The 26,208-nt window shown below is 34.4% G+C and overlaps 1 long non-coding RNA gene across 1 annotated transcript in view; it reads right to left on the reverse strand.

Annotated features, from left to right (window-relative positions):
• Positions 1 to 21,775, reverse strand: part of LOC141390690 (uncharacterized) — a 110,101-nt gene extending 88,326 nt beyond the window's left edge. Inside the window, exons 1-3 of the long non-coding RNA XR_012409448.1 lie at positions 21,697 to 21,775; positions 21,166 to 21,298; positions 19,537 to 21,052 (exon numbers count right to left, since the gene is read on the reverse strand). This is a non-coding gene — a long non-coding RNA (uncharacterized lncRNA). The remainder of the gene's footprint in view (positions 1 to 19,536; positions 21,053 to 21,165; positions 21,299 to 21,696) is intronic.
• Between the last annotated feature and the right edge of the window lie 4,433 nt (positions 21,776 to 26,208).

Consider the following 26,208-nt stretch of genomic DNA (forward strand, 5'->3'; position numbering starts at 1 on the left):
TTTCGGTTAAAAAAACGCCGGTGGAAAAATCAGTTAATCGGAAAATCCTCTAATATATACTCGAAATCTTAGCGAAAACAAAACTAGAAGAAAATGGATAAAGCAAATCAAATAAATTCACTACTGGTGTTGAAGGAAGTTCAAATTACACCAACGAGATTTGATCTCCAATAATCAAATAAAAAAAATGTGTATCTAAAAGTAATACAACATAAATTCCTTGGCCTCTACAACATGCAATCAAATGTCAGTTCTAAGTCTTGATTGCAGCTAATATAGTCCAAGAAAAACAAGCATGCGTGTAAACAAAGCGAGTATTGAAAATAAAGGATGTAAAAAAAACCCCAATCGCGTTGAATTCCACACCATAAAATCAGTGATAAAAATCTCTGTACAGAATTATTATGTATACAAATGGGCTGGTATAGAATTCCTATGAAAACACACCAACAATATACTATAAGATTATTGAAACCCAATTTTAAAATATAGCCAATCACTCAACATTAAAATAAAAAAGGTATAAAGTAAATGAATTGAATTCTATATATGATCCTATGAATTTTGTAGGAAAAATCAAAAATTTCGGAATGCCAAAATTATATATTAATAACTATCTGTTTGACCACCCCAAAATTCCTAAACAAGGTTCAATGTAAAAAAAAACAACATCTGACAGAAAAGTAAAAGGAAAGGTGATATATGAAAGTTTTCACTCTCTGGTACAGTACTAACTGTTCTGTATATCCAAAGAATGAGAGAATCTACGTATTCATTAAACGTCCGTGTATAAGGACAGACCCATCCCACAATGAGTCCAGAATCTGTATTCCAAAAATACACTTCAGAAAAACTAATACACAGAAGAGACTGAAATACGAAGTATGGAAATTAATGGTCAATTTAGGATAAACAAATGACCTTAAATGAACTCCAATTAGTTTACCAATACTTCAACTGAAAAAGCGAAAAGAAAAAAAAAGAAGGATAAATAATTGTAGGAACCGAATAGAAGTAGCATTACGCTAGGTGTAAAAAAAACAATGTTTATATTCGGGCCCCACGTTGGGCGCCATTTTATTTTTTATTTTTTATGTAGCATACAACTGATGTAGAAATGGTCGATGTTATTTATGGACAAACTTTTACGGTAATGCACGCCTTGCAACCGGCCTTATACCTCGTCGGAGGGGGGATTCGGAGTACCTTGATTGCCCAAGTTACCATCCTGCCACACAAAATATATATTTATTTGCGTGCATGTATGTTTAACTAAGATAACAGATAGAGAAGACAAAATAATAGAGGAAACGGAAGGGAGCCATGGATATGTTAATTAACATAACAGTGTAGAGATACTTGGAGAAAATGGAAAGTAGGCAGAAACGGAAACGGATATCTATCTGTCAGAATGTTGCATAGCAACTTGGTGTCATGTTGCTTTGTATACCCACCCAACCTGATTGCAACTAATAAATATTTTCGAATATAAAAAGGGATGTATTCATGTTGCAATCCCTGACATACTTACGACGAACCTTGCTTAAGAGAAGGAAAGGTCAAACAGATATTATTTTAGTATCTATTCATAACACATTTTGCTGTTTTTATTTCAAAATGAACTTAAACATAGCTATATTTAAAAGGGAACCCTGAGTTCAGACTAAGTATATTAACACTAATGGAAAAAAATTAAAATTAGGCATAAAAAACTAAGCAAATTCAAAAAAAAATGTTCACAACTTCGAGTGTTGATATTTTAAGCAAGTTGTGTTCTAATAACCACTGGATTATCCACAAGAAAGCAAAATAATAATAAAAAATTCAACAAAAGTAAGCATTTTAATTCACCATGAAAGTTCCCTCTATCAGTGTTTCATTAGTATGAAATCATGTATTATGCTTCACACAAAATTTTGTAAGTGACTAAAAAAAAAATTCTCTGCATATCTATGTGAACAAAATACAATTTATAATAATAAGCAAATAATTGAACAAAACCAATAATAGGGGTGACCATATCATGCGTAAAGTTGTAAACATCAGACTTAACTTTTAATTGAATTGAATGTAGTTTTGAATCAATGTATTTATCTTAAATTACAGCAATAACTAAATTTCAATAATTCGCTTAATGCAATGGTTTTTTCATGCTGTTATATTGTTTGGCCACTTTTATTATTGTTTGTTATTTTCTTTTTTATCGTAATTCTTCTTTATCAAAAATAATAACAGAGAGTTCAGTGACTTACTTGTGTTTGGTGCTTCCCTCGTTGAAAGTATACTTTCTCGGAGTTTGGTTCGTAGTTGTTGCTGGAATTCTGTTGTGATATGTAAATGTTACATGCATGCAGAGAATCGATGTAAAGGGTTGTGTTCATACATGTTCCAATCAAACATGTTGCGCTGTTAACAAAATTATCAGATGTTGTGATCAAGCTTAAGTCTGATGGTGGAGAATTTCATATGGTGAGCGTTACAACCGTAAGGGATGCAACTATACACACAAACCGTACATATATATTTTAATGATAATGATCATTAATGTAACAAAATTTTTGGAAGAAAAAAATGAAAAAAATAAAACTAAATATGTGAGTTGTGTGTATAGTTAATGATGCCCTTGCTGGTTACAACGGTAATGTGTCACTGCAAGTTTTCTTTAATGCTTTGTTGTGTTTTTTTTTTCATAGAAAATGATTTACACTTTTATGGCACAAAATCAAGGCAAAGTAGAATATGACGATTTTCGAATCAAGAAATAACACTCGAAGTAGGATGAAATGGGAATTAGGAATGACAAGAATTTAATTTAAAAAAAAAAACTTATTAAAAATATTAAAAAGGATATTTCGTTTGAAAAATAAATTATGGACGTTTTACCACGGCACTTTTCATGAATTTATGTTAAATTTCTCCAATTTTGAAACTATTGTCTTAAAGTATAGCTTTAGATGTTCTTATTATATCAAAATTAACACTTGTTTTTTTTTCACCAATTAGTTTCGTTCACTTAAGTCACTTTTCAGGGTATGTTCTTCACTAATGTTTGTGGGGCTGACAAAAATTGGCTATTCGACCATTCTAGGTTCCAGAATTTTTAAGGAGCTATCATCATAATACAGGTGTTAAAATATGGATACTATCCGTCACTCCAAAAACACTGGACAGACAAACCGTGTGAGACTGCACAAATATGTTTACCCGCACGTTGGACGATCTGACAAACACGGCTGTTGAAGGAAACTGATATGCCGATTCGATCACAGAATATGATGGCAGTGGAGATCGAAAAGAAAACGGAGCAAGCAACAAATTTGTCCCAAATATGAGTTTGTTGCTTTTCACTGCATGTATGCCGAAGACCTAGTGAACCAACAAAAAATGCATTTGTTATTAAGTGCTGAACGAACATAAGTTCTGCGTTATGTCGAGGTTATGAAAATCATAGTAGCATAGCTAATTACCTTAGGGAATTTATCCAACAGGCGAAGAAATTAACAAGGGCAAATGAATGCAGCAGTTGTGACGTCACTTTTTGTATCAGAGAACAAAAATGAAACAAATTGGTTTCAGCCTGTTTTTGCTGCGAGTAAAAAGAAAGGTAATGGGAAATTACCTTAATAGGCCCCAACTGAAACAACGTTAAACAATATACTCACTTCGTGAAGACAATATATGCAAAAGTTTATCTCGTTTTAATAGGAAAAGAACATGTTAAATATTTTTTTTTAGAAAAATCGACTTTTTTTCCAAAACTGATTCTAGACCAAAATTAAATGTTGACAGGGAGACTTTCTCGTAACAAAATGGACGAGACCTTCCCTTGCTGGTAAAAAGAAACCTCCAGAAAAAGCTTTTAACTAACACCTATATACCAAAACCTTCTTAACAATGGCCAAAGTGAAAGTCAGAAAAACGTCAACAGACTGATAAATATATTTGCCATTTAATACAAACATCACAAGCAGAGGTCGCCTAATGTTGTACGTTACACATTATGGATTCAAAAATAAAAGAAAAGCCAAAATCGGTGAGATATGAAATATTAGTGCAAGCGCCTCTACAAAACGTTTGCGGGGTTCGTCAACTTTAGAGGGGTTTGTTTTTCTTTTCTTTCGTTTTTTCATAGTAGACTGTTTTTTTTCTAGGGGAGGGTTACTAACCCGACGCCCAAACCCAAGTTTTTAACGTTCTTATGGGTGAACGCGCGGCACATGTTAGCTCACTACCTTTAACGGGTGTTAAAGGCAGTTCCCCAGGTGACACCACGGGGAGGTCAGTGTCCACTTGAGATGAAAGAGGGACCAAGATAAATCCTGGGCTTTGCCATGTTAAAACCGGTCAGGACCGTTCCTTGGTATCTTCCATCCCCTACGTCACCCATTACGCGCGACACACTGAAAGAAAAAGCTACGTAATATGAGTGAAATCCTACGTTGTTTCAATGAAATTTGTCATTGATTTTGAGCCAACGAAGAGCTTCATCGTTGTTGTAATGACACTTCTTCATTTATGCAATGAAGCCTTACGTTGGTTCAAAACGAACACATAAAGACTACAAGGATAATTTAACCAATATTTCAATTTTCATTTCACATTATTAAATACTTCATACATACTTTCAGCGAAGTTAATTATCCTTTTGAGCGTTGTCATCTGTAAGCAAAATTGAAACCCATAAAACAATTTTTAGTAATTTATCTGGTTTTCTTTCTCAACATTAATTTACCTTTAACTTTCGCCGTTGGACAGAAAACTATAGAACAATACAACATTTTCGTTTTCTAAGTGAGAGATGCTTCGTTGGCCAATGGTAACAGTTTTTCCGCTATTCCACTCATCTTTAGATTTTCTATTGAATGCTTCCATTACAAGAAAAATGAAAATTCACTAAAAAGAAAAACTGAACACCTAAAAAAAAATATTTACATTTTCTTTTCATGTTAAACATTTTCTTTTCATGTTAAAATTGAAAACACCAGACGTAAAATAACTTTGTTTTCATCCACACTTGACTGTGGTTTAGCGCAAACTAAAACAATGTTCTTAAACATCGTTTGATGTAGTTAAGAAAGCGGTGGTTGTTTTCCCAACACGTGTTTCTTCTGCTTGTTAAATACTCACACACAACCACAAATGGAATTCAATGAACGACAATACAAACAATAACAAAGAACTGAGAAGAGCATTCTTTTTAATGTGGATGAGTATTTATGTATATATACATGGTTATGGTTATAACCACGCCAATCGGCGACAGTAGCGAATTTTTGTACAGTTGATGACGTTTCTGCTAGTTTTGGCAAATATTCATGCATACATATTTATGTATGTGATTCTATACATATGTATGTAGCCAATATATAAAGGTGTTATTTTTATGACTGTCAAAATTTAATTTATTTAATAAAGACAAAATAATTAGAAGACAAATTTTATAACTTAACAGATTTACAAAGAATAAAAAACGCAAAAAGGAATTTCAAAAATGTTTCATTTAATTAATGAAACTCTTTTATTATTCTTAAATTTAAAGAAATTAAAAGTTTCATTACATCAATGAAATCCGTTTCGTTTATACAATGAAACCAAAAATCTTTGCATTTTAAATAACGTAAAGTTTCATTGCATGAATGAAACATTTCATTATATTAATGGAACGTTTCATAGCATCAATGAAAAATAATCAATGAACCCCGTTCATGGATACAACGAAGCATTTTTCTTTCAGTGTATGCCCTTGTTAAAATAATGGGTTAGTAGGGGGTTTTCCAATGAGTATTTTTGATGGGAACCTTTGCATATCGTAATATTTCTCTAAAGTTCGAAGTTGGTCATCTACGTTGAGTATCGACGACTGACAATCGCCATAAATATTTCTTCCAAACATACATCAAGTTTCATGTAGTTCTATATAGCACAACTCCTTCGGGTACCTCCATCACAAAAGTTCAGAATTTTGCAGTTTACTGGTTGTTCGAGGAAATTTCCATCGAAATAAAAAGTACTAAAAGGTCCGGATTACAACGACAGCTTTGTTTTAGAATCAGAAATTTCGGATACGTCTTCCTTCTACCAGGTGCGCTATCTAACTGTTGCGCATCAGATTGTGACGACGTGTTTTCACTTTGAAGCTGGGGTAGACTGGGAACTTTAGAAAAAGGGTTATTTCAAGGTTATTTTTTCCAGAAACGTTATAATATTTAATCTGTTTATTTAAAAACACTACACACTAAATTACATCAAACACTTTATCGACGTAGGTTATTCAGTTCACGGTAATTCTACCTTTAACTCACCAGCGGTCAACAGACATCTGTCCCGAGTGATGGCAACACATTTCCTTTAATGCAGCCAATTGGAAATTGTTGAAGTTGAGAGTCTTTTGAATTCAAACATTATTTTTTATAACACTAATTCATATCCATTAATGACAATTTTATAAATTCCCTATTTTCTGCAACCAAAAACGAGGGATCCGATATCTCGGCTTTTGGGGCGTTACAACCTGTCGCCAACGGATGAAGTACTATGAAAAATAATCATTTATTTTTGGTCATCAGGATAGAACAGTCATTTTATTTTCGTGAATTTTGGAGATATTAACGCCGAATTTTCTTTCAGTCGATAAAGCGGGGCTTTCTAATCATTTTTCACCAATAAAACCATATAAATAATTTCGCGGACGCCGAAATAAGAGCGTAAACGGGTTAAAATTGACAGATAATAGAAACATCTCGGAATATCAATAAGAGTCGCGCCACTATGTCATATTTCTTCATAATAAGATAGAACATGACACAGACAACCTCGACGGATACAATCAAGTGCTTCGTATGCTGATAAGATGGAAAATTTTCAAAATAATTATGAACAACGTCAGCATTTCTTATAAGAACCTTGATGTTTTGTTCAATAAAATGATTTTTCCGCGAACAAGTCCGCCGTTTAAAGGCTTGGACATGTGCTCCACATTTAGAGGAAGATAATCTGATATGAAATCATCCGCTATTTTAATACACTGAGGGAAATCTTAGCACATTTTTTAAATTGAACACACCCTTTGGACTTTGAATTTTATATGTGTTCTTATTTTGGTGTCCGCGATTGTTCTCAACAGTGTTATGTTCTAATATAAATGGACCAGCATATGCTTTTCATACCGAATTTTACGAATATTGTAGTTTTTATTAAACTGAACTCACATATGTGAGCCCCATTTTCGCGGGAAAACACTGTGTGTGGAAATTGAGGTTTTAGATTCGTATGTTGCTTTTAAAAAGTACTAAAATTTCCTCAGTGTATTAAAATAGCGGATCTTTTCATATCAGACTATCTTCCTCTGAATGTGGAGCATATTTCCAAACCTTTAAGCGGCAGACTTGTTCACGGAAAAATCATTTTATTGAACAAAACATCAAGTTTTTATAAGATATTTTGACGTTTTTCATAATTATTTTGAAAATTTTCCATCTTATCAGCATCCGAAGCACTCGATTGTATCCGTCGAGGTTGTCTGTGTCATATTCTATCTTATAGTGAAGAAATATGACATAACTGCGCGACTCTTATTGATATTCCGAGATGTTGCAATTATCTGTCAATTTAAACCCTTTTACGCTGTTATTTCGGTGTCCGCGGAATTATTTATAAGTTTTCTTTGGTTAAAAAGTATTAGAAAACCCTGCTTTATCGACTGAAAGAAAATTCGGAGTTCATATCTCAAAAATTCGCGAAAATAGAATGACTATTCTATCCTGATGACCAAAAATAAATGCATATTTTTCATAGTACTAACGGAAAAATGATCAGAAAATCATTTCGCGAAGAGCTAGAAACATAATTTTTTCTGTGTTTGATGTGGAACATTATAGACTTTAGATCCTGATAAGAATAAAAATGTAGATTCATTCGCTTAAGGATAAATAAATAATGAGGAGTGTTTTCGTTAAGCAATTGGGACAATTGAGTGGAATATGCTGTGGCTATATGTTGTGATTGCAGTTTATCGTTGATCAGCTTTAGTTTTGCTTCCACAAGGAAGTGATCCGAGTCGATATTTGCTGCTCGGATTGATGTTATAAGTCTTCTGTCTATATCAACGTGATTAATTTGGTTTGTTGTGTTTGATCTGGTGACAGCCACTTGCCTGATATATGTCGAGTTGGTTAGTCTGGTGCAGACTAATACCATGTGTTTTTTGCTGCAAAATCTATCAACCTCATTTAGTTGTCAGAGGTTTCATTTCAAACAATTTGAACCGGGAATTTTCTGAAAGTACAGACCCAAACGACAAAAATCCTAGTTGGGTTATATTGTGTCAGATTCAGCTTCGATGTTATGGCCCCATCTAAAAATGTTTCAATATCGACTTTTTAAAGCAATTCGGCGCTATATTTCTGAAACCAATGCGAATCTTCTTCTGAACTCTGAAGCCAATTTGTGATTAGGGGAAAGAAAAAATATTTAAAGAAATAATAAACTCGAAAAACTATATTTATTGCCTCAAATATTATAATATATCTAAAAATTCCAAAACTGTTAAATTTTTCTCAACGTTTTCTTTTTGGAGAATATTCGCTGGAATGTAGTATACAACTCTTAAGAACATCCCACTGTTGTAAAATGCCTCTATCACTTTGCTTTTAGTATATTTTTCAACGACAATTTAATGCATATGTCAACACAACACAGAACATTTGTTCTATAAGCCGAACTAAGAAAAATCTAAAATTCTATCTATTTGTTACTTCGCTCTCTGGAATACCGCGCCTTTTCATCTCTTCTTTCTTGGCCTGCCAGTTCTGCGTGTACCGCCATGTGGGTTCATCATCGATCATTCTTATGACATGGCCTGGCCAACGCAATCGTTATATCTCCATACATTTATCAATACTGTGTCGTTGTATAGCTCGTGGTTCATACGACGTCGTTATTCACCATCAACGCAGATTGGTCCGTAGATCTTTCGAAGAATTTTTCTCTCAAACGTACCAAGCACTGCCTTATCTGCTTGCACAAGTACCCAGGCTTCGGTACCATAAATCAGCCCGGGTAGTATCAGTGTATCGTAAAGCGTTGTTTTGTTTGAACAGATGTGGCTTTGTTCTTAAACTGCCTACTTAAGCCATCTGTTGGCTAATATAATTCGTCTTTTTATTTTACAACTGATGTTGTTCGTCGTAAACACGACGGCGGTGCCGAGGTAGACGAAGTCTTTTGCTACCTCAAAATTGTAAGAACCAACGTCAACAATTGGACGCATTGCGCGTCGACACCATCAACTTGGCCTTCTCGCCGTTTACCGCCAGACCCACTTTAGCAGATTCTCCTTCGATCTTCGCAAAAGTTATTATTTACTTCTTTCACTGATCGTCCTATGATGTCTATATCGTCAGCATAAGCAAGTAACAAGTGGCTATTGGCGAAGATTGTGTCATTTCTTTTAACGTTTGCCTCTCGTATGACGGTTTTCAGCAGTATGTTCAAAAAAGATCACACGAAAGGCTGTCTCCTTGTCTGAAACCTCCTTTTGAACAAAACTGTTCGGAGAGGTTCTTTCCTATTTTAACTGAAGATCGAGTGTCAGTTAAAGCCATTTTACAAAGTCGTATGAGCTTTGCGGGGCTACCAAATTCAGATATGGCTTGGAATACATTTGAACGTAGGGGGCTGGTTTTGAACAGCTCGGCTAGTAGGCCATCGGCTTCTGCTGCCTCATTATTCTTCAGCAGGTTTATTGCTGTCTTTCCCTCATCTTGACCGGGTGGTATACATTCAATACCATATTCTGGGATTGGATCTGTGGTATTTTCGTCGTCTTCGGTACTATTGGATACCAACAGTTTGGAAAGGTGCTCTTTCCATTACCTTAGCACACTATGGGCCATTATTATATGTGTTCTTTTACTATCTGATGAATTTTAAAAAGCAAAATAAACCAATTTGGAGGCATTAAAAACATATTTTTTACATTGAAAGCTAATACCAAGAAGCTCCCCCTTGGAATTCAATCATCATTATAACTTTAAGTTAAGCGGAACGCTATAAACCTTTTCGGTAAATCCAAACTATAACAAAAGAAGACCTGTAATAATGAGGGCATATGTATCAGTTACCAACTTTTTACCAATTTATTTTCACACTCCCGCTTTTCCATCTCTCTTTTTTCGGCGGAAAAGACGTTTCTCCTCTTTCTCCCGATACCTCTCTCGTGCGCTACGGGTTCCTACTGATTGTAGAGTAGCCCGACACTCCTGGTCATACCGTGGCACTATAGGTAATTTGGACAGGTTTTTAGGCAAAAAGTCGATTTTTGCACTTTTAAAAACGCGAGTTTTTGAATTTGATTCGAAGAAAGTACATGTCAAATTCTATGGATGTCCATTATGTTTTCCAAAATATTTAAAACTCGCATATACTTCGAAGTTAAAATCAAAATTTCGAAGACAAAATAAAAAATTTTGAAAAAGATTTCTTTAAAGAAATATTCACCATGTGTTGTAAAAATGTACAGACGTGCTCAACATTTTTGTTAATTATAGCCGCAATACGTTCTAACTAGGGATCATGGTTGCGCGATTTATTTGGTCCTTTTAAAAAATAATATTTACAAAGTTCTCTTCGGGAATCAATATTTTAAACAAATACAAATACAAATCTTTTGGCGGATCAATATTTTAGTTTATATAACCGTTTCTCTTTTGTTTTAACCGCGTCCATTGGGTTGGAACGAATAAAATAGTTAAAATGAGAATACGGGGATAGGAAAAATAAAATTTGTTCGTTATATCCGCCGTTCGTTATAAACGTGCTCATCTGTAAAATTCATGTTAAAGCTTACTTTTAAATATCATATGTTAAAATATTTGAAACAGTGCTTAAATTCGTCGCTATCCGCTTGTGCTTTAAAGCGGGCCTGTGAATCCTAAAAATTCTACTCGCGGGGTAACAATTTTTGTTCGTTATAATCGTGGTTTTTGGAAACACAAAACTTAGTTCGCTATAAACGTAGTTTCTTATAACCGATGTTCGCTATATCCGAATTTTACTATGTAAGTCTTTGTTTTATTTTACTTTTGCATATAAAGCATTAAAAATGTAGATAAAGCCCATAAGTCCACCGCTATTAATTGTTGCCTAAAAAACAGGCCAAATTACCTATAGTGCGTGGGTTCCTTGGTGGAGGTCTCTGAAATCCAAGTATGGAATTTGTCATTTTGCTGATATGTTATCGGGACGAGGAGTGCTTTGATTAAGGAATTGGGCCGAGTGGAATATGCTGTGGCTATCTGTTGTGATTGCAGCTTACCGATGTCCAATTTCCGAGTTGGGTCTGTTCATACCTTATTTGCTACGTTTAATATGGTGCGCATCTTTGCTGCAACAACTTCTGCTAACTTTTTTTGCCGCTGCGAAGTCTATCAGCCTCATTCCATTGTTCGACGTTTCACTATGGCGAATGAATTTCCCGACTGTTGGGCTAAAGATATTCTCCTTTCCAAATTTGGCATATAAATCGCCTAGAATTATTTTAACGTCATGGGCAGGACAATGGTCATATGTTTCTTCTAAGCGCTCGTAGAATATATTTTTAGTCTGTTCGTCCTCGTCTTCGGTTGGAGCATGAGCGCAGATAAAGCAAATGTTTAAGAATGTAGCTTTTATCCATATTGTAGCAAGTCTTTGATTCACTGGGGTGAAGCTGGAGACCAGGTGTTTTAACCTCCGACCAACTACAAATCCGCAACAACACTCAAGCTTTGTGTCATGGCTGTATTAAAACAGTTTGTCACTTTTAGGTGTTGTTGTGACGCTTTTCCTAATCCGTATGTCAGTAATGTCAGCCTTGTACTTTTTAAGTACATCTTCCAATGCGTAAACTGCACCTTGTCTATAAAGAGTGCGAACATTCCAGGTAGAGATTCGCAAATCATGGGCCTTAAAACGTTTGCGTTTTTCAACTTTAGAGGGTTTTTTCTTTTCTTTCGTTTTTTCATAGTAGGCTGTTTTTTTCTATGGAGGGTTACTAGCCTAGGGTTACAACGAGCGGCACATGTTAGCTCACTACCTTTAGCGGGCGTTAAAGGCAGTTCCCCAGATGACTCCAAGCGGAGGTTAGTGTCCACTTGAGATGAAAGAGGGGCCAAGATGAATCCTGGGCCTTGCCATGTTAAAGCCGATCAGGGCCTTTCCTTGGTGTCTTTCATCCCCTAAGTCATCCCCTAAGTCGAGAATAAACTGCTCGTGTAAACAGTGTTTGAAATACGTGTTGTAAAAGATGTGATACAAAACACCCCTAAAAAAATTAAATAAGCATTCTAGAGTTTCAGAATATTCTGCAGAATTGGTGAGAACATTATTTGGAAGATTTTTGCAAGAGGTTACTTTGTTCAACTCCCAATAGTTTAGCTGATACTGTCCAGAATTCCAGACAATATGTACAATTTACTATATTTTATTTGATGCCCTAGATGGCGTTCTTGTGTGGTCTGTTCAACAGATAAGCTCTACTACTTTAGGGCTACAGTGTTGCTGAAGATACCTAATTCAAATTCTTATTCCTTTCTGAGATAAAGGTCCGAAAAATGCAAAAAAATATTTTTAGCTCAGTTTAAAGAGACCATTAAATCCGACAAAACCCAACAAGGGTTTTGTAGTCTCAATCGTTGGTCGACCAATGTTAGCTCATTATAATATCGGTTGCTCAAGGTAACTATTCAGGCACCACAAAGGAAAGTTTAGTGTCCCCTTGATACTAAAGAGGAGCAAGATAATTTATGGACTTTATCACGTTATCTTCCCCAAAATCCACAAAGGATTAACTTATCATACCACTTTTACTACTGCGAATTCTGTATCCCACCTACGTATTTCCACTAGACTATCTTACAAAGATTGGATTAAAGTTTATGTACGAGACAAGCCTATCTTCATTTTAAACGTTAACATTTCAGTTTGGATAAATAGATATTTTTCACCTTTTTATGCCGCTGCATTTTTGCCTTGGTCGACTAAACACTATGAGATGAGACCGTTATCATAGCTCAAATAATGTTAACTTACCAAATGCTATTCTTGCTACTTCATTCTCTTCCCTCTACCCACAAGAAAAGTGCACCCTCTAAACGAGATGCAAATTATTAAAACATTTTAAATTGCCTAATAGCTGGAAATTTTAGCATTGCTAATGTTGAGGTCTGCTTTTGGTTGGTTGGTCGCAGCGTAAAGTACAAAATAAAGACTGGTAATTTTGCCGACACTTCAGTCTTAAATGCCGTACAAAGAAATGCTATACCAAAGAAAATGTCTTAAGGGTGTTCAGGGTTAAGAATAAGAAGAATAAAATGCTATGGCTTTGAATACAGTCATTTGCATTGGTTCTGATCTCCATTAAATTGCCAGTCCACTGGTCGGGGGAAAACAATATTTCCCCATGGCTATGTTGTGGCAGTAGCAATATACAATGTTGATCCTGACAATGTTATTGTGGATAATGTTAAGAATTTATGTTAAGACATTTTTTAAGTATTGGTTTCATTTGTTTACTCTTTTGGCCACAGTATAAAAAGGTGATCTGGAAGAAGGTTGGGTGGATGCCACTGAAATATTTGCCACAACGGTAGCATTTCCTTGAATGTCAGATGCACAGCGAAATGTCAGCCATTTGTCTGTGGTCTTTTCGGGAAGTAGAATGTGAGAGAAATGTTTGTGGTTACAGTTTGAGTATGGATTGCATTTCATGGGTTTTATAAATAACCGTAATTCAGATTTTTCAATTGGAGGTGATAGCAAACACGTGTCTTCTCTGTATCAATTTCTTCGCGTAGATTTATATAGAGCATCTGTTCCTTTTTGTAGTTCAACTTTTATTGTCCCCATAAAAATGTTATGAGCACTCATTTAATATTCTCTAAGGAATGTGATATTATAAGGGATATTTATGGATGCCATGTGGATACTTTTTACGGCGAATGCTGTTCAATAAGATGCAGCATAACTCAAATAATGTTATTTTAATGTGAATTAACGAATGTGGAACAAATTTAATATCCATTAGGAATATCTATTAATTACGGAAACTCTCCATTTTCACACACATCTTTACACTTGTATGTATACCGATTTTGGTCATAGTTTCCATAAAATGGTTCCACGCTCTTTCTAAAAGTATTTCTGTTCCAGAACTTCAAGAATCTATTAATTTTTACTATTTTTTGTATATTATAAAGGAAAAAAAATATTATTTGTCTGCTCTACTATTTTGAAAAAAAAAACAAAAACAAAATCTCAATCAATCACAAGTAAAAAAGCGTTAAGTTCGGCCGGGCCGAACTTTTCATACCCTCCACCATAAAATATTCTGAACTAAAATGGAATAATTAGTTTTCATTCCTGTCCCCAACTTTAAGTGGGTACGTTAAAATGTCAGATAATGTACATAAAATTCTTCATTCGGGAGGCCCTTTTTTATGGTGCCTATATCTAACTATGTATGTTGACAATTTTTGATGGAGAGGTGCTGTGACCACTAAGAACTTCAAATGTCAAATTACTTCTAGTTCGGTTTAATATTGTAGCTAAAATCGTCAAATTACTGAAAATCGGGTGGTACCGTTATATGGGGGCTTTATCAATACATCGACCTTTCTTGACAATTTTTTGTAGAGAGGTGTGGTGACCACTAGGAATTTCAAATGCCAATGTTTAAAATACAGATAATTCGGTTAAAACTTGTAGGTAAAATTCTCAAAATTACGAAAATTGGGAGATACCGTTATATGGGGATATACCAAAACATGGACCTATGTTCATAATTTTTTCGAATATAAGTTTTTTGGTCACTAAGAACCCTAAATATCAAATTATAGCTAATTCGGTCTAGAAATGTGACTTATAAGTTTATTGACATTTAAGAACCCTAAATGTCAAATTATAGCTAAATCGGTCTGAAAATATAGCTAAAAACGTCAAAATACCGTAAATCGAGGGGCACCGTTATATGGGGGCTATACCAAAACGTGGACCCATGTTCACAAGTTTTGTTATATAAGTTTATTGACAGTTAAGAACCCTAAATGTCAAATCATAGCTACATCGGTCTGAAAATGTAGCTAAAACGTCAAAATACCGTAAATCGGGGGGTACCGTTATATGGGGACTATACCAAAACGTGGACCTATGTCCACAAGTTTTCTTATATAAGTTTATTGGCACTTAAGAACCCTAAATGTAAAATTATAGCTAAATCGGTGTGAAAATGTAGCTAAAAACGTCAAAATACCGTAAATCGGGGGGTACGGTTATATGGGGGCTATACCAAAACGTGGACCTATGTCCACAACTTTTGTTATATAAGTTTATTGACACTTAAGAACCCTAAATGTCAAATTATAGCTAAATCGGTCTGAAAATGTAGCTAAAAACGTCAAAATACCGTAAATCGGGGGTACCGTTACATGGGGGCTATACCAAAACGTGGACCTATGTCCACAACTTTTGTTATATAAGTTTATTTACAGTTAATAACCCTAAATGTCAAATTATAGCTAAATCGGTCTGAAAATGTAGCTAAAAACGTCAAAATACCGTAAATCGGGGGCACCGTTATATGGGGGCTATACCAAAACGTGGACCTATGTCCACAAGTTTTGTTATATAAGTTTATTGACACTTAAGAACCCAAAATGTCAAATTATAGCTAAATCGGTCGGAAAATGTAGCTCAAATAGTCAAAATACCGTAAATCGGGGGGTACCGTTATATGGGGGCTATACCAGAACGTGGACCGATATAGCCCATCATCGAACTTGACCTGCCTGCAAACAAAAGACACACTTTCCCAAAATTTCAGCGTCCTATCTCCATTTTTGTGGATGCTAGAGTGATTACCACAGATGGACGGACCCTGATCAAGAATATATATACTTTATAGGGTCGCAAATGAGTATTTCAATGCGTTACAAACGGAAAAACAAACTTAATATACCCTCCATACTATGGTGGAGGGTATAAAAAGGCCAAAACTTTTCTGGTTCTCAAAACATTGGTATGTATTTAGATGTTGTCTTATAGTATATATAACTTTTTACCGGGTTAACCTTTTTATGAGATTAATTTGATGTATACGCAATGGAAATTTGAAACCCAGTGGGTTTATTAAATCCGGATTGTCAAATCCGTCTGTATAAAAACGTACTGTAATAGTACGTTTACTATTAGTACGTTTACTATTACAGTACGTTTTTATATAAACGGATTTGACAATCCCACTTAAATGTCCATTACATTGGGTATACGTCAAATAAATTCTCATAAAGAAGGTTAACCCGACAAAAATTTCAAATGGAAGGGTTGTTTTGTACCTGTTAATTTAGCGAAGACTAACTACAAAACGTCAGGTATTCCGGTTGAATAATGTGACTAACACTATCAATATAACGAAAAAAACGTTTTTTGGGGGCTGTATGAAGAAATGGACCCACACAAACAAATATCAGGAGGAATGTTTTATACCGGCAAACGAAGACAAAATATACAATTTCAGCCACTACGGTGGGATATTGAGCCCACAACCTTCAAAATGCGGAAAATCGGCAGGCATCGTTCTATGGGGACTATATGAAGACGTGAACCTATAGCGACGAATTTCAGGTGGACAGTTGTATACCCCCAACGAAGACGAAATACCAAATTTCAGCCTTTTCGGTGCGATATTGAGGCTACAACCTTCAAACTACCGAAAATCGGTAGGTACCGTTCTATGGGGGCTACATTAAGGGGTAGACCTATAAAGCTTATTTCTAATACCAAACATTCTAGTAGTGATAGAAACTTCTACACCAAATTATAATGATCTATCTTAAAAATTATGAGCTGTATCTTGATTTCAACGGACAGTCATGATTATATCGACATAATATTTTATGATGATCAAGAATATACAGACCCTGGCATAATCATTTTGACTTGTTTGAAAAAAATAGTTGTTTGATTTTTTACAGGATAGGTCTTCTACAAAAATATGAAAAAAATTCTGGCCAATCCTTTACTAGAGTACTTAAAATTACTAATAAATTTTAACAATTCAAATGTACTCTTGTACTTTTGTAATGGAAATAAAAATACACTGCTTGGCCTAAGTATTTTGACATTTTTTTTATTTTTAGACCTCAAATATTAAAAATGTCTTATTTATACTTTTGATTATTATCAGTTGTGGTAAAAATAATATATTTCACAAACATTTGTACCATTATGGTGCCATTTACGGATCGATATTTCAAGGATATAAAGATATTCAATAGATTTATTATTAAACAACATTTTCGATGGTTTTCTCTCATTATCTCTGAATGTTTTGTAGATTTCAACTTTTTTATGAGACTAAGAACATTTTTTTCTTACAAATGTTATACTTGAAGGAAGTAATTTTAAATTTGAACCCGAAATACGCTCCAAACGTGCTCCACAAAATTCAGCCTTACCATAGTAGCAGTGTTCTGCAAATGAATACATAACACTTCGATGAGTTTACTACAATGTTGTTATGAAAGATCGTTCAAAGTGCCAAAATATTTATTACAGTCCACAGCATTAACGATAAAAACCAAATATCCCAGTATTTTGAATGGTGGACACGATGAATCTGATGTCTGGGGGTATCTAATCATCGAAATAGTATCAGAAGGACATTTATTTCACAAAGTTACCCATCCTTTTGGTGGTGTTTTAACTCAAGCATCACGAATGGTGTATTTTAAGATGAATTATGTTCATATATATTTTAATCTGTCCACAATATGTGTGGGGTAAATTATTTTTATTGAAAATCTAATTGACTTATCAACCGAGTGGAATAGCAAAATATGACTTCAAATTAATTTTTTTTTTTCTAATGTCAAGAGGTTCTTATCCTGATAGAGAGCTTGTTTTGACATCGAAATTGCTCCGAAGATGTGGATTTTTGTGATAACTAAAGATATATTTTGTAATTCTGTCCTATTTACCGGAGAGCAATGTCTGCAATTTCACATTTTCTGCCTACATCGTGCATATTGACGGAGTTTTCAGTATTTATACCCTACACCACTATGTGGAAAGGGTATTATAAGTTTGTTTTGGTAAAAATTCATGTAATACCGCGAAATATTCGTCGGATACCCCCAATGTGGTATACCAATCTTCATATCTCGACGAGATAAAGCTATTTTGAGACGTGTGTCCGTCCGTCCATCCGTCTGTCCGTCCCTCTGTCCATTATAAATTGTAATCAAACTCCAGGCCGCAATTATGGACCGATCGTCACGAAATTTAGCATGGAGGTCGGGTTCAGACCAGAATAGACACTTATTGCGATTGGTAATGTTCGTGAAATATTTAGCGGGTGAAATGGACCAAAAACATAATTTTTATCCAAATTTGTAGCGGTTCTGTAGGTCGCAATAATAGTCCGATCGCTTCGAAATTTTAAATAAGGTAAGGGTATATGACAAAGAAGAAGCATGCAATTAAATATGCTGATCAGATAATATTTAGAGGGTTAAATGGACAACAACTTTTGTGTGAAAAATGTGAACATTTTTAATATACAGCTTATATCTAGGCTCCAGGAAGACACACTCCGGTTAAGTAAGCTGTACTTGGAAAAGGAACTCTTGACCTTTCTATTGATGTCAATTGTGTCGGTGTACATGATCAGATAGCAGAGTTACCGCCTAATATACCCAGTTATTTGCTTGTAGTGTAATCATAAATGCACTAGAGGTCGCAATTACAGCTCAATAGTCACGAAATTTTTCATGAGGTAAGACTTTAGGCAGAAGATGAATCCCACAATTTTGGACGATGATCTGATATTATTTAGCGGGTGAAATGGACCATTACTTTTGTATGAAAAATATGAACATTTTATTTGTGGCCCATATTTGAATTCCTGTAGGGCATATACCGACAAAGTAGCCTACGTATGGAAAAAGAACTACTGAATTTTCCCCTGATTCAAATTGCAATAATGTGTCTACTAGATAACGGGCCTGATGCCTAATATATGATGACTTTTATGTAGAGAACCACATTTTCCTCCCATGGTACAAATTGTCCCTATCATGACAGAGCAATATCCAGTTTTTACATTATTGCAAATTACGTGGAGTCATAGCGTATTAATTGACCAATTGGATTTTATACATATATTGCAGCATGGGGTCGCTTCACCACCTATTTTCAAAATGCCGTTAAAGTTTATTTGAAGTATTAATTTTGGTCAAGGCGAATGCACCCACCCCATCTTGGCGTATAATTGGTTATGAATAATTTTGGGATTTATTCATTTCTTTGCATTTAAGTTATTTGGATTTCTATTCATTATTAGTTACTTTTACCGATATAAATTATATATAAGTTGAAATCAGAATAATATCGCCCTGAAAAGAACAAAGCCATGTGCATTATCAAGCATAAGTATGGCACAAGTGCACAATTTTTAGATGATAGATCCTCAATAAACTCACAATTTTCCTTTTTATATAGCACTAGCAAAATGCCCGCTACTTCGTATGCGGAAAAGGAATAATATTCAAATAAACAATATTTAATATGGTGAACACTGAAAACTTTTATGTACTAATACCTATTTGAATTGACATTTAATTTCTTTCAGGTACTGTTCGTACACGTTTTGTTCGAATCTCAAAAAAAAAAAAAAATACCTCTACACTTCCAGAGAGGCATTCATTTTAAATTTCAGTCCATGTTTTATTAGAACGGTATGCGTATTTTGAAAATTTTATACACATTTTCCAACCGAATTTTGGAATTTGTGATATCAAAATGTAGAAAACCGATCGATTCCCCGGTCAGGCAACATCAAATTTTCAACGTTGACAAAATACCCCTCAGTAATGTTGGCGACATTTCCTATGTATTTCAGCCATTTAAAACTTCTCTACAAGTGCTGTCGTAAGGCACGCCGTTCGGACTCGGCGATAAACAGTAGGTCCCATATCATTGAGCTAATATGAAACAGGGTGCACTCATTGATATGAGAGAAGTCTCCCTTGTCCCGTCTGGGATGTTTGTGGAAACATTATTACATTATTTAGAAACCGAATTCGTGTTAAAATAGAAACAATAGTACATTATTCAGTACAATTTTTAGAATCCAGAACCTTAGCTCATATGTTACAGTTTTAGCTCTACTTGTTCACCCAATGCCAATGGTTTTACATGTAGAAACCTTTCATACATTAAAATGTGGATTTTAATAAACATTCTGATCCAATCTCAACAGTGATCCTCACAACAAATTTCATTTATCGATTGACTCAATACCAGTGCTTCAATATTTGGAATTAGTTAATACTTCTAGTACATTTATTGTACGACCACTTCTAACAATGAACCTGACAAATAAATAACATACCAGAATTCCACTTCTATTCCTTAGCCCAATACCAAATTTATTGCAATTTTGTACTTTTCACAAACTAATTATATAAACCCAGCTTCATTGCTACACCAACGTCAAATTTAACACCATTTAGTACATTTCGTATTTCTCAATAAGTCAGCCAGCCCTCAGCCTAATTTCAGAATTTGTATGCATTTCAAAAAATCCTTATCTAAACACCAACACCATCCCTCAAACAACAATTCGAAATTCCACCTTTATCCCTTCGAGCAACGCCAACCTGGTCCAAATTCAGTACTTATAATATGTATAAGTTAAAAAACTACCGCCTATTATCCAAAACTAAATCCCAACCGCAATTTAGTATTTTTCGTATACATACCGAATTTCACACTTTCAGCTCTACTAATTTACACAATAACAATTTGAACCAAATTCTGTGCTATTTTGTAATTTTCGTACACTTATTGTACGCATATCTACAACCACATCCATATCTCAACCCTACATATCAAGAGGGTCTATAATACCAAATTTCCGAATTCCATCTCTATTCATAATACCAATAATACTTTTCGTATGAAAGTACGAATTTCAATAACTATCTCCAACAGTAATTCCAATTCTGTCCACCCAAAACTAAATTGTACCAAATTTAGTACTTTTCGTAACCACATATACGAACTTCCAAAACTATCTCAGTCCTACACTCCAACAGTAATCTAAATTTCAGGATTCCTCTCTCCGTTCACTCAAATTGAACCAAATTTAGTACCAATTAGTACTTTTCGTACCCATAAGTACGAATTTCCAAAACTTCCTTAACCCTACACTCCAACAATAACCTTAACTCGCAATTTCAGGATTCCTGCTCTATTCGTTCACCTAAATATAAATTGTACCAAATTTAGTACCATTTAGTACATTCCGTACCCACAAGTACGAAATTCCAAAACTACCTCAATCCTACACTCCATAAGTAATCTTAATTATAAATATCAGAACTCCAGCTCTATCTGTTCACCCAAATCCAAAATGTACCAAACTTAGTACTATTTAGTACTTTCCGTACCCATAAGTACGAACTTCCAAAACTACCTCAGTCCTTCACTCCATCAGTAATCTTAATTCCAAATTTCAGGTTTCCAGGTCTATCCAAATCCAAATTTGACCAAATTTAGTACCATTTAGTACTTCCCGTACCCATAAATACGAATTTCCAAAACTACACTCCAAAAGTAATCTTAATTCCAAATTTCAGGATTCCAGCTCTATCCGTTCACCCAAATCCAAATTGTACCAAATTTAGTACCATTTACAACTTTTCGTACACATAAGTACGAATTTCCAAAACTACTCCCATATTTCACTTCGACTGTAATCTAAATTCCAAATTTCAGGTTTTCAGCTCTATCCGTTCACCCAAATCCAATTTGTACCAAATTTAGTACCGTTTAGTACTTTTCGTGCCCATAAACAATGAATATCCAAAACTACCTCAGTCTTTCACTCCATCAGTAGTCTTAATTTGTGGTCGAAAAGAGTGCATGAACACAGCTATTGTAAATAATAACACATATCGATAACAATTTGATAACGATATATGTACATATATTTGTAATCGATTAGTTTGTAAGCATTAGTGTAGAGACATGATTGTGAAATAAATGAGACGGCACACTCAGTTCGTGTGTAGCAGTCAAAGAGATAAGTCGACTATAAATTCCAAGTTTCAGTTTTCCAGGTCTATCCAAATCCAAATTTTACCAAATTTAGTACAATTAAATACTTTTCGTACACATAAGTATGAATTTCCAAAACTACTCCCATATTTCACTTCGACTGTAATCTAAATTCCAAATTTCAGGTTTTCAGCTCTATCCGATCACCCAAATCCAAATTGTACCAAATTTAGTACCATTTATTTCTTCTCGTACACATAAGTACGAACTTCCAAAATCATTTCCTTATATCAACACCACTTCCCAACCCTGATTCCCATACCAAATATGAAGATTGTAGCTATATCCGCTCAAAATATACAATTGGTACCAAATTTAGTAACTTTTCGTACACTTATAGGTAGAATTTCCAAAAACCATACCAAAGGGTTCTCTCTATAACTCTCCATCAGTGACCCTCGTTCCAAATTTCAGAATTCTAGCTCTTCCCGTTTGCCTAATACTATGGATACCATATTTTGTATGAAATAAGTACGAAATTGCTGGGTTCCAGTTCTATTCGTTCAACCAAATCCAAATTGTACCAAATTTAGTACCACTTAGTACTTTTCGTAAACATAAGTACTAAAACTACCCCATATATCAATCGTACACTTACACAGTTATCTTAATTCGAAATTTCAGTTTCCAGCCCTATCCGTTCACCCAAATCCAAGTTGAACAAAATTTAGTACCATTTAGAACTTGTCGTACACATAAGTACAAATTTCGAAAACTACCCCCATATCGCAATCCTATACTCCGTCAGTAATCTTAATTCTAAATTTCAGGTTTCTAGCTCTATCCGTTCATCCAAATCCAAGTTGTACTAAATTTAGTACTTTTCGTACACATAAGTACGAATTTCCAAAACTACTCTTATACCTCAATCCTATACTCCGTCAGTAATCTTAATTCCAAATTTCAGATTTTCAGCTCTATCCTTTCACCCAAACCCAAATTGTACTAAATTTAGTACCATTTAGTACTTTTCGTACACATGAGTACGAATTTCACAAACCATTTCCTTTTATGAACACCACTTCCCAATCTTCATTTCCATACCAAATTCCAAGTTTCTAGCTAAACCCGTTCAAAATATACAATTGGTACTAAATTTAGTACTTTTCGTACACTTATGGGTCGAATTTCCCAAACCCCTTTGGTACATCTTTCTAACTCTCCATCAGTTACCCTCATTCCAAATTTCAGAATTCTAGCTCTTCCCGTTTGCCTAATACAAAGGGTACCATATTTAGTACCTTTTAGTACTTTTCGTACCCTTCTAGGTCGAATTTCCAAAAACCCAACCTTATCTCACCCCTACACACCGACAGCAACCCACAGTCAAAATTTCAGCTTTCTAGCTTCAGCGGTTTCGTCTGGGCGATGATATACATGTCACTCACTCACTCACTCACTCACTCAGTCATCACTAAGCTCTTTTATATATATAGATTTGTAGTGTTCAATAAATTGGAGGAGTGTTCAATAAGATATTTATTGAAAATTTCACGGTCAAATATCTGAGATATTGCAAATTGCATTGTAACTGGGAATATTTGTACATATTCCAAAAAGAACCTGAGATTCAAAGAAAATTTAAAGATGTAGCAGAAGGGGGTAAACAATTTGAATTTTCCAATTTTGAAATATTTGTTAGAAATGTATAGAGCTCTGTCAAATGAACTATGTATTTGGAACTATCTGGTTCACAAGGCGGTTCATTTGTATGGACAAACTGGGTATACGTAATATCACACGTTAGATTTTATGATGTTACTCATACGCTTTGGAACTAGTACCGTGAACTAGGAACTAGATTACCCAACTCTAGAAATGTATAATATGTATAATTGTTCCACAAACATTTCCCGGCTAGGCAACATTAATGTTTCAACCCCTCAGTAGAGTTGGGGGCATTTTCTGGGATGTTGATAGAACAATTATTATATTATTATTTAAGCTTGATGTGATAAGGTGGCATAATCCACAAAGTTATTTCTTACAATAAGTTTATTTGTTCCATAAAGGAATTTTGATTTGGCGAAAGCTAATACCCAGGTATAGTGGTGTAGGGTATCACATGGTCGGCCCCGTCCGACTATAGCTTTTGCTTACTTGTTTTATATTAATTTTTTAAAAAATAAATAAATAACTGCAGCAATATCTAATCTTTAATTGCCATTATTACGGAAACTATCGTTTTATATTACGTTACAAATATTGACACCAACATTATCTATTTTTATTAAAAATCTAAAAAAATTAAATTTGGTACCAAAAAGTACTATTAGGTACCAAAAGTAACATAATTATGACGTGCCAAAATACTTATGCCTCACTATTTAAACATCCGCCTACGTAATCAAAAATTAAGCTGGAATTTCATTGGTCCATTAATTTTTATTTAGCTGAGTGGTCAAAGAAAATCCCTAAGCTGTTAATATCCCGTTTTATAAATACAGACAATAATTATATGCCTTTTAAGACAAATGTAGACTATATTCTTTTTAAGACAAATGTAGATTTTGTCAAAATAATTATGCCAAGGACTGTATGTACTTTATGGGGTCTTCGACGAATATTTAGATGTGTTACAAATGGAATGACAAATATCATTATACCCTCCATACTATGGTGGAGGGAATAAAAAACAACTCGAAAGGTGGACCTCTCAGAGATTCTTTGATCTGTACTCTGGATCTGTTCATCGTACAACACTATTCACTTCTCCTGGTACTGTTTTTTTATACCATCCACCATAATATATACCCTCCATATTATGGTGGAGGGCATAAACAAATTTAAAATTTTTTGTAATCAATCATTGTTTAATACAAAAAAAAAACAAAAAAAACGAAGAGTACAATCATTGATAAAAACTGATTTTGTATATTAAATCGCGAAAATTGAATCCAATCCCGCTGCGCAAAATTGTTTCTATTATTTATGTAGCTGATAAAAAAAAATAAAAACTACAAAAAAAGATTTTTTCCATTTGAACCAATGTTAAAGAAGTTTATAGTATTACTTTGCAAGCACAAAAAAGAAATCTAAAAAATTGAGTTTCCCAGTGGTCACAATAATGTTTCACTTCTCTCCTCAACAAATGTCCATACTTTGGTATAGCCGTCATATTACGTTACCTCCCGATTGTCCGTATGTTGAAGGTTTTAGCTACATTTGCTGATTGAACTATCCGTAGTTTGACATTTGAGTGGTCGCAAAACTTTTGCAAACTTGTCAACATAGGTGTCATGTTTTGGTATAGCTCCCATATAACGGTACTTCCCGATGTTAGTTGGTTTGTGGAATTTAGCTACATGCATTGGCCTAACTATGTAATTTGAGGTTCCCAGTGGTCGTAAAACTTCTGCGGCAAAAATTGTCAACATATGTCCACACTTTGATCACTTTGATATAGCCCCCACATTTGAATCAAAAGCATAAATCCTATATATAACCCTGTTAACCTTTTCCCTGCACCTACTATTTGGCAAGCAATTAACACTCGAAAATGTAGCAGTAAAGTATTAAAATGCTGCAAATTTACTCTAAATTCCCTCTTTAAACATTTCACTTGAAATATTCAAACATAAAACTTTCTCAAATAACAATGTGGACCATATTCCTTCCAGTACACCAGATATGAAATTTGTCTCGTTAGAAAATCTAAAAATAGGAGGAACTCTCGTTTCTACTGTAAGAAAACAAAATCGAAGCACTTGCATATTTTTTCTGCAGCTCAGATGACTGTTGTATAAAACATTTTTTTTTACTAAACGTAGCATCCATAAAATCGTAACAGAGACAGGCAAAAACACACTTCAATGAGTGTGGAAATATTGTTGGTGTTGCTTAAGATGCAACTTCTAGCTGCTGGCATTATTGCAATTGCTGTTGCTCTCTCAATAGAGTGTACCGAACGACGACTGTTGCGACTAGTGAAAATATTGAAATTAATAGACTTTAATTACATTTAATTATAGTTCTTTAGAGAAGAAGTAAAATTTATATGATAACATAAATATGTGTATTACTGATGAAACATAACTGCTAGCTAGACTGACT

Source organism: Musca autumnalis, unplaced genomic scaffold, assembly GCF_047663935.1.
Source record: "Musca autumnalis isolate F117 unplaced genomic scaffold, ASM4766393v1 scaffold_1, whole genome shotgun sequence".
NCBI lineage: Eukaryota > Metazoa > Arthropoda > Insecta > Diptera > Muscidae > Musca > Musca autumnalis.